General features: G+C 34.5%; 1 protein-coding gene across 2 annotated transcripts in view; it reads right to left on the bottom strand.

Moving 5' to 3' along the window:
- The window catches only part of LOC125659889 (E3 ubiquitin-protein ligase TRIM71-like), an 18,570-nt gene extending 13,251 nt beyond the window's left edge, over positions 1 to 5,319 (bottom strand). The window contains exons 1-2 of one of the 2 annotated variants that reach the window (XM_056149830.1): positions 5,265 to 5,319; positions 1,092 to 1,251 (exon numbers count right to left, since the gene is read on the bottom strand). The gene's annotated coding sequence lies outside the window, so the exon portion shown is untranslated. Of the gene's footprint in view, positions 1 to 1,091; positions 1,359 to 5,264 lie in introns of those variants that run through there. The other variant, XM_048891685.2, reaches the window with a different exon arrangement.
- Positions 5,320 to 5,636: the final 317 nt, after the last annotated feature.

The raw sequence follows: 5,636 nt of genomic DNA, 5'->3' as shown, positions 1-5,636 counted from the left end.
AAAAAGACTCGAGTCTTTCTTCACATAACACAAATTTAAGGCTAAAATATTGCTTTAATTCTTGCATTCACAAGGTCAAAATTTTGGCTGTCAATATTAAATGAGTTATATTTATAATGTTTACCATCAAAAATGAAAAATATTTTAATAAACAATCGTGAACCAGTCTCTTTAATAACCTTTTACATGCATTCTAACTTAAGGAGGTATGCTACACCAGAGAAATTTGATGTAGATGAAAAGTGTAGGATATGTACAAAAATATTTTGAATTTGAAAATTTTCAAATTTACTTTATTTTGTCAAAAAATACAGTTTTAGTAGAAGGTAATCTGAAAAAAATTTAAAACCCCTGCTGGACTCGAACCTGCGACCTACAGTTCAGCAGTCGGTATTCTAACCTACTGAGCTACTCGGCTAGGTATTTAAATGGAAAAGGAAAAGTCAAATATTGCTGATATCGATTTTGTCATCCATGTTTTTAAAGGAAGTCAGCCATTATGACGATGTAGAGTACTACCTTAATGGCCTTCACCTTGTATATCGATTTTCATTTCGTATGATATGGTAGTAATAGTACTTTTTCTTCGTATATCGGCTTGGTAACAGCTCAGTGGTGAGATCACCTAATATTAATAATGCAAGGGCCTGGATTTGATCCCCGATTGATCCAAAGATTTCTCTCCCCTTCCAGCCACAACCAGGAACTACCCAAAAACAAACCTGGTAATATAACCCCGAAGCCCGAAGTTTTTTGTTTTGTTTTTTTGGTCAAACTTAAAATATGATGCTGATGATTTTAACAATATCACTTTTCATTTTTATTCAATTAAAATCTTCATCGAACAGATTCTAAAGTATGCCCTCACTTCTGAAGTATCTTTTAAATCACGTGTATTGATATTTAGAGTAAATATTGAAGTGCTCTATCCTATCGGAAACAAGAAAATGGTTGAACGTATGTCAGAAGATTTAAATGAAAGATTTACAAACCGTGACGCTATTTTTAGCACAGCACAAGTATAGACCTATGATTTAAAGCTCTCAATGAAACTGTTTTATATAATTGTCTATGTAGGTCTGTACACGTACCGAGGTTGTTGTAGTGGTCGACTTTCCGTTCCTCCTAGCTTTGTACACGTAGCCATAAGTACCATGTCCTATCAGCTTCTCCAATCTGTAATCCCCGTAAACTTTACCCTCCTCCTTATCCATAATATACTAAACATTGGCTGCTATTTCTTCAATAAAACTGTAAATGGCACTGCTATGCTTTAGAACTGTGTGCAATTTTGAATATAGTTAACAAAGAAACCACCTCTCGGGAATCTTTATAAACTGCGCATGTGTCTCCGGGTATTAACCATTGATTTACAGATTTAAAGAGAATGGCACAATTCCAAAAAAATTTAAACTTCCTTGTTTGGAAACTGTTTCAAAATAATTTGTAAAAAATACGTCATATGGATGTTTAAAATTCTACTGGATTGCGATTGATTTTGATCTACATGTACAATGTATAATGTCTGCGTTTAATGGGCCTGGAAATTCAATGCATTTCTTATTCCGTTAGCTACCCTGACTTGTATGTAGTACCAAACAGATACGTACAAATTTTCCTAGGTTCAATTTTTTTTATTCTAAAGACCTCTTATTGTGCATGGTATAAAAGAAATCTATCCTATAATTTTTTCCCACTTAGTTTCAAATATAGGATATCAGACTCCAGTTAGAAGAATGTGAAATTAAACTATGCCCTATGTAAAAAATTTCTATAGAGATTTTACAAAAATTAATAATACTTTTCATAAAGCTATTTGTTACTAAATCTCGAAAAATATATTGTAATCAATATATTTGTGTACACCGCGATATACAATAATAGGGTCTGTAAGTCTCGTCATGTACAGTACACGACACGAGTTTTATACACCCCACCGTGGAAAGACCACGGTGGAAAATCCACGGAGATACACCGTGTCCTCCGTGTTCCACGGTGTGTGTTATTTGCGAATACACACAGCTGCTAAGAGCTTTGTTCTGGCCACGGGCGCCTTGCGGGAAATGTGAAAATGTGCCGCAGGCCAAATAATCAAGATAAGGGTGGAATTTTAAGAAAAGAAAAAATGTCAATATTTTCCCCCCTGATACTTATATTGTTTTTCAGCATATTGAGCCAATTCCAACGATACCAAACACTATATATTATGTTTTTAAGAAAACCTGGTTTTGACTTTTTTTCTTTTAGTCTTCTTTCTTCAAAAAATATTCTTAAATTCTATGTTTAAATAATGCGTACTTGCAGGCAATTCCTGTTTTGAATGCGAATTAGTATATTCAGTAAATGAAAAACATAAATATACAACATGTGATAGGGATATTTAATAATTACCATGTGCTCTCTCTCTCTCTCTCTCTCTCTCTCTCTCTGTGTGTGTGTGTGTGACAAATGTGCTGTTTAACATAATTACCACCATCATATTGTGTTGATATGCATCTTGACAAATATAACTTGATCCAATATAGAAATTAGAGCATTGTCGATGATTAACAAATTGGAATTTATTACGTAATTAATAGAAGCAAAAATACAAACCATCGAATGATTTATTTTTAAAATCCCGATTTAATTACATTTGACCGAGACTTATGTTCGATGTACTTTGATAGAGGTTTTCATAAAAAAAAAAATGTTCATCGGGAGTGTCTGGATAATGCAATGATTTTTGTATAATAAGTATATACCATGCAAATTCCTAGGGTCTTTGTCACAGTATAACTAAATTACGGTTAGCTAGTTTGGGTTTTGACTTCTCATGAAAAGTGTGAAATATATTGGGTCGGCGCAATATCAGATCTAGTCTAAGATCACGGGTATCTTACGCCGACCCAATATATTTCACACTTTCCGCAAGAAGCTAAGCACTTCTGTTGATTTCAAATACACGGATTAGCTGACCCCCATTGTTCTACTGAGGCGAAAACCCCTTCGAATTTGCATGGAATGTACAAGTTATACACAGGTCATTGTTATAGTCATACATCATAGTACCGCTAATCCGACAAATATTTTTTTTTATTTTGAATAAGTTATTGAATGACGAAGTATGACCAAACTGCAGATTGAATTTTATAGAGCCCCGTGCTAACATTACTTATATTTTTCAATGTATCAGAAGGGGTATGTTGCCGGTTAAGTTGTATAAATTTCTTGACAAGCAATAAAATAACAACAAAAATGGTGCTTAAATTTTCCGATTACGAAAACCTTTCAAGTTTTCAAAGTACACCCTCTCCGATTCTACGTGCTTGTAATCAATATTTAAGGATGTAAATCCTCGGTGTCAAATGCAACTAGTTCATGAAAAAAAAAACTAATATAAATATAAACAGAAATGACTTAACGATTATTTGCTTTTATTCATATACGCTATCGATTATTAAGATCTTTAATTTAATCTTTAGATGCATTAGATAATGAAAGCAAGAGAGAGAGAAAGAGAGAGAGAGAGAGAGAGCATTGGTAATCATTGATTATAATATTCATGAATGTATGCAGATACGGGAAGTTTAATACGTTCAGTATAAATCTTGAAAGTACAATTTCTTTCTGATTAATTATCCATCCCCTTTCATTCTGATATTTTTTTTATTTCCCATTTTGTTTTCTTTACATGTTAAATTTTTCGGCTGGTCCGGGTTAGGACTAATGAATGAGTCCCCCCCCCCCCCTTCTAAAACGATGTTACGTGCTTAGCTGTCTATCTCCCTCTCAGTCAACAATAAAATAAATACATGCTATATATACTGCAACATCATTGGATTTACTGGATAATTCTTTCTAGAAGGCACGGAGATTAGATGAATTTTACCCCCGTATTATGTTATAACTGACCAAAACCTAGTACGTTTGTTTTACAACTTTCATTCAGAAGACGCGCAAGTTATTGAGTTACTGAATAAACGAGAAAACGTCTGCATTTTTATTTCAATCGTTGCCAACTCTTTACTTTGTGATAATTCAAGACTACATGTACTCAATTCAATTTATTGGATCTCATCACCATTATGCAATGGTATACAAAAATATAAAGACAAAAAGCTGTTATTACATTTAGTAAATAATACATGCGTGTAATAAAATATTTATCAAGTTAGAAAAAAACCCTTAAAAAACCGTGTTATTATTAATGTGAAGTATGGGCATTCTAATGAAATTTTCTTAATGAAAGTACGGAGTTTTCTAAAGGTTTGTTTAAAAGTAAAGATAGTTTTAATATTTATTTGTTTAAGTGATAAAAATTTGATTCTTTGCTCACATTGCTTCACAGTTGAGTACATAATGAAATTCGTATCCACTGTAAACATGTACATGTATATAGCTGACCTTAATCACATATTCCTAATTACAATGAAAACTTTACGTAAAAATAAACTATTGCTTATGGTACACATTTCTTTGAACTGCTGTTTATCAAATTGAAATTACTGGCATGTGATTGTCGTTGTTCATGACCCTTCTTTTATTTGGTGAAATTGTGTTGCACGTGCCGTGAAACAATGTACCGACGAGTGGTAGGAATAACACAGGTGTTTATATACAGGATGTCGAGAATTTGGGCATTTCATAAAAAGGTATGAACGTCAGCAGGGAAGTCTACATACGGATATGAACCGAAAACACCAACGTATCATTAAACAACAATTACAAGAATTTAATGATTTATAGCTAATTTCTAAATAAGTAATGGGGTGAGGGCATGTATGCTGGCCAAGCGAAAAGGTTTTTTGGGTGAATCATTTCGGAAATTATTTCTTTGTTTTATCACACGGAGGTACACGGTGGCATCGACGGAGGTACAGGTGACATACACGGAGATCCTCCGTGGACTTCAATGTCTAGCTCGCGCGGAAAAATAGGACTTCAAAGGTGCCGACAATTTTAAAGGTCCACCGTGTTTGGGGCAAATTTGTTCCACCGCGTTGCGTGGAACACGCATAAAACTCGTGCCGTGTACTGTAATTGCCGAGATTTAGCGAGATTATTAACTTCCGGGTACATCAACTTCTCCGATTGCACTGTGTAGAGAGTGATATACATAGATATAGCGTTATCAATCGATTATGTGGAGGTTTTAACGATTGAAGCATTAGTGGAGTCGTCGAGGATTCTTCGCTTCGTGTTTAAAGTGATTTCCTACACACAAAGAACACCGGAAAAACACTTATAAACAGATATATTAACAAATACACAGAACAACTTACAAAGGGTCAACAAATATAACGACTATAGTGCTGCGCAATTAAAATCCCCGTCCGCTTGCCTAGAGTTCGCGGGTAAGAAGAGAGAAAAACACGTGCAGGTTCAGAGGACTCCGAGCCCGACCAGAAATACCAAACATCCACCCCCCAAAATCACTACACTTCCCCCTGTTTTGAGGAGGAATGTCCCAATTCCGATAAATTAAACCTGCAACACTGTAGCTTACATTAGATGCAATTACACCTCTATAAAATCATAGCAATTTAGCAGTCCAAAAAGTTCACAACACAGAAAGTCACGGTCACACAACGCATCACAGAAAATCAAGTAACAGGAAAGTCACACCACAGAGTCACATACGGTCACAAACTTTC

This window comes from Ostrea edulis, chromosome 9, assembly GCF_947568905.1.
Source record: "Ostrea edulis chromosome 9, xbOstEdul1.1, whole genome shotgun sequence".
Classification (NCBI taxonomy): domain Eukaryota; kingdom Metazoa; phylum Mollusca; class Bivalvia; order Ostreida; family Ostreidae; genus Ostrea; species Ostrea edulis.
The sequence above is the reverse complement of the archived record's forward strand: the minus strand, read 5'-3'. Positions and strand labels throughout refer to the sequence as shown.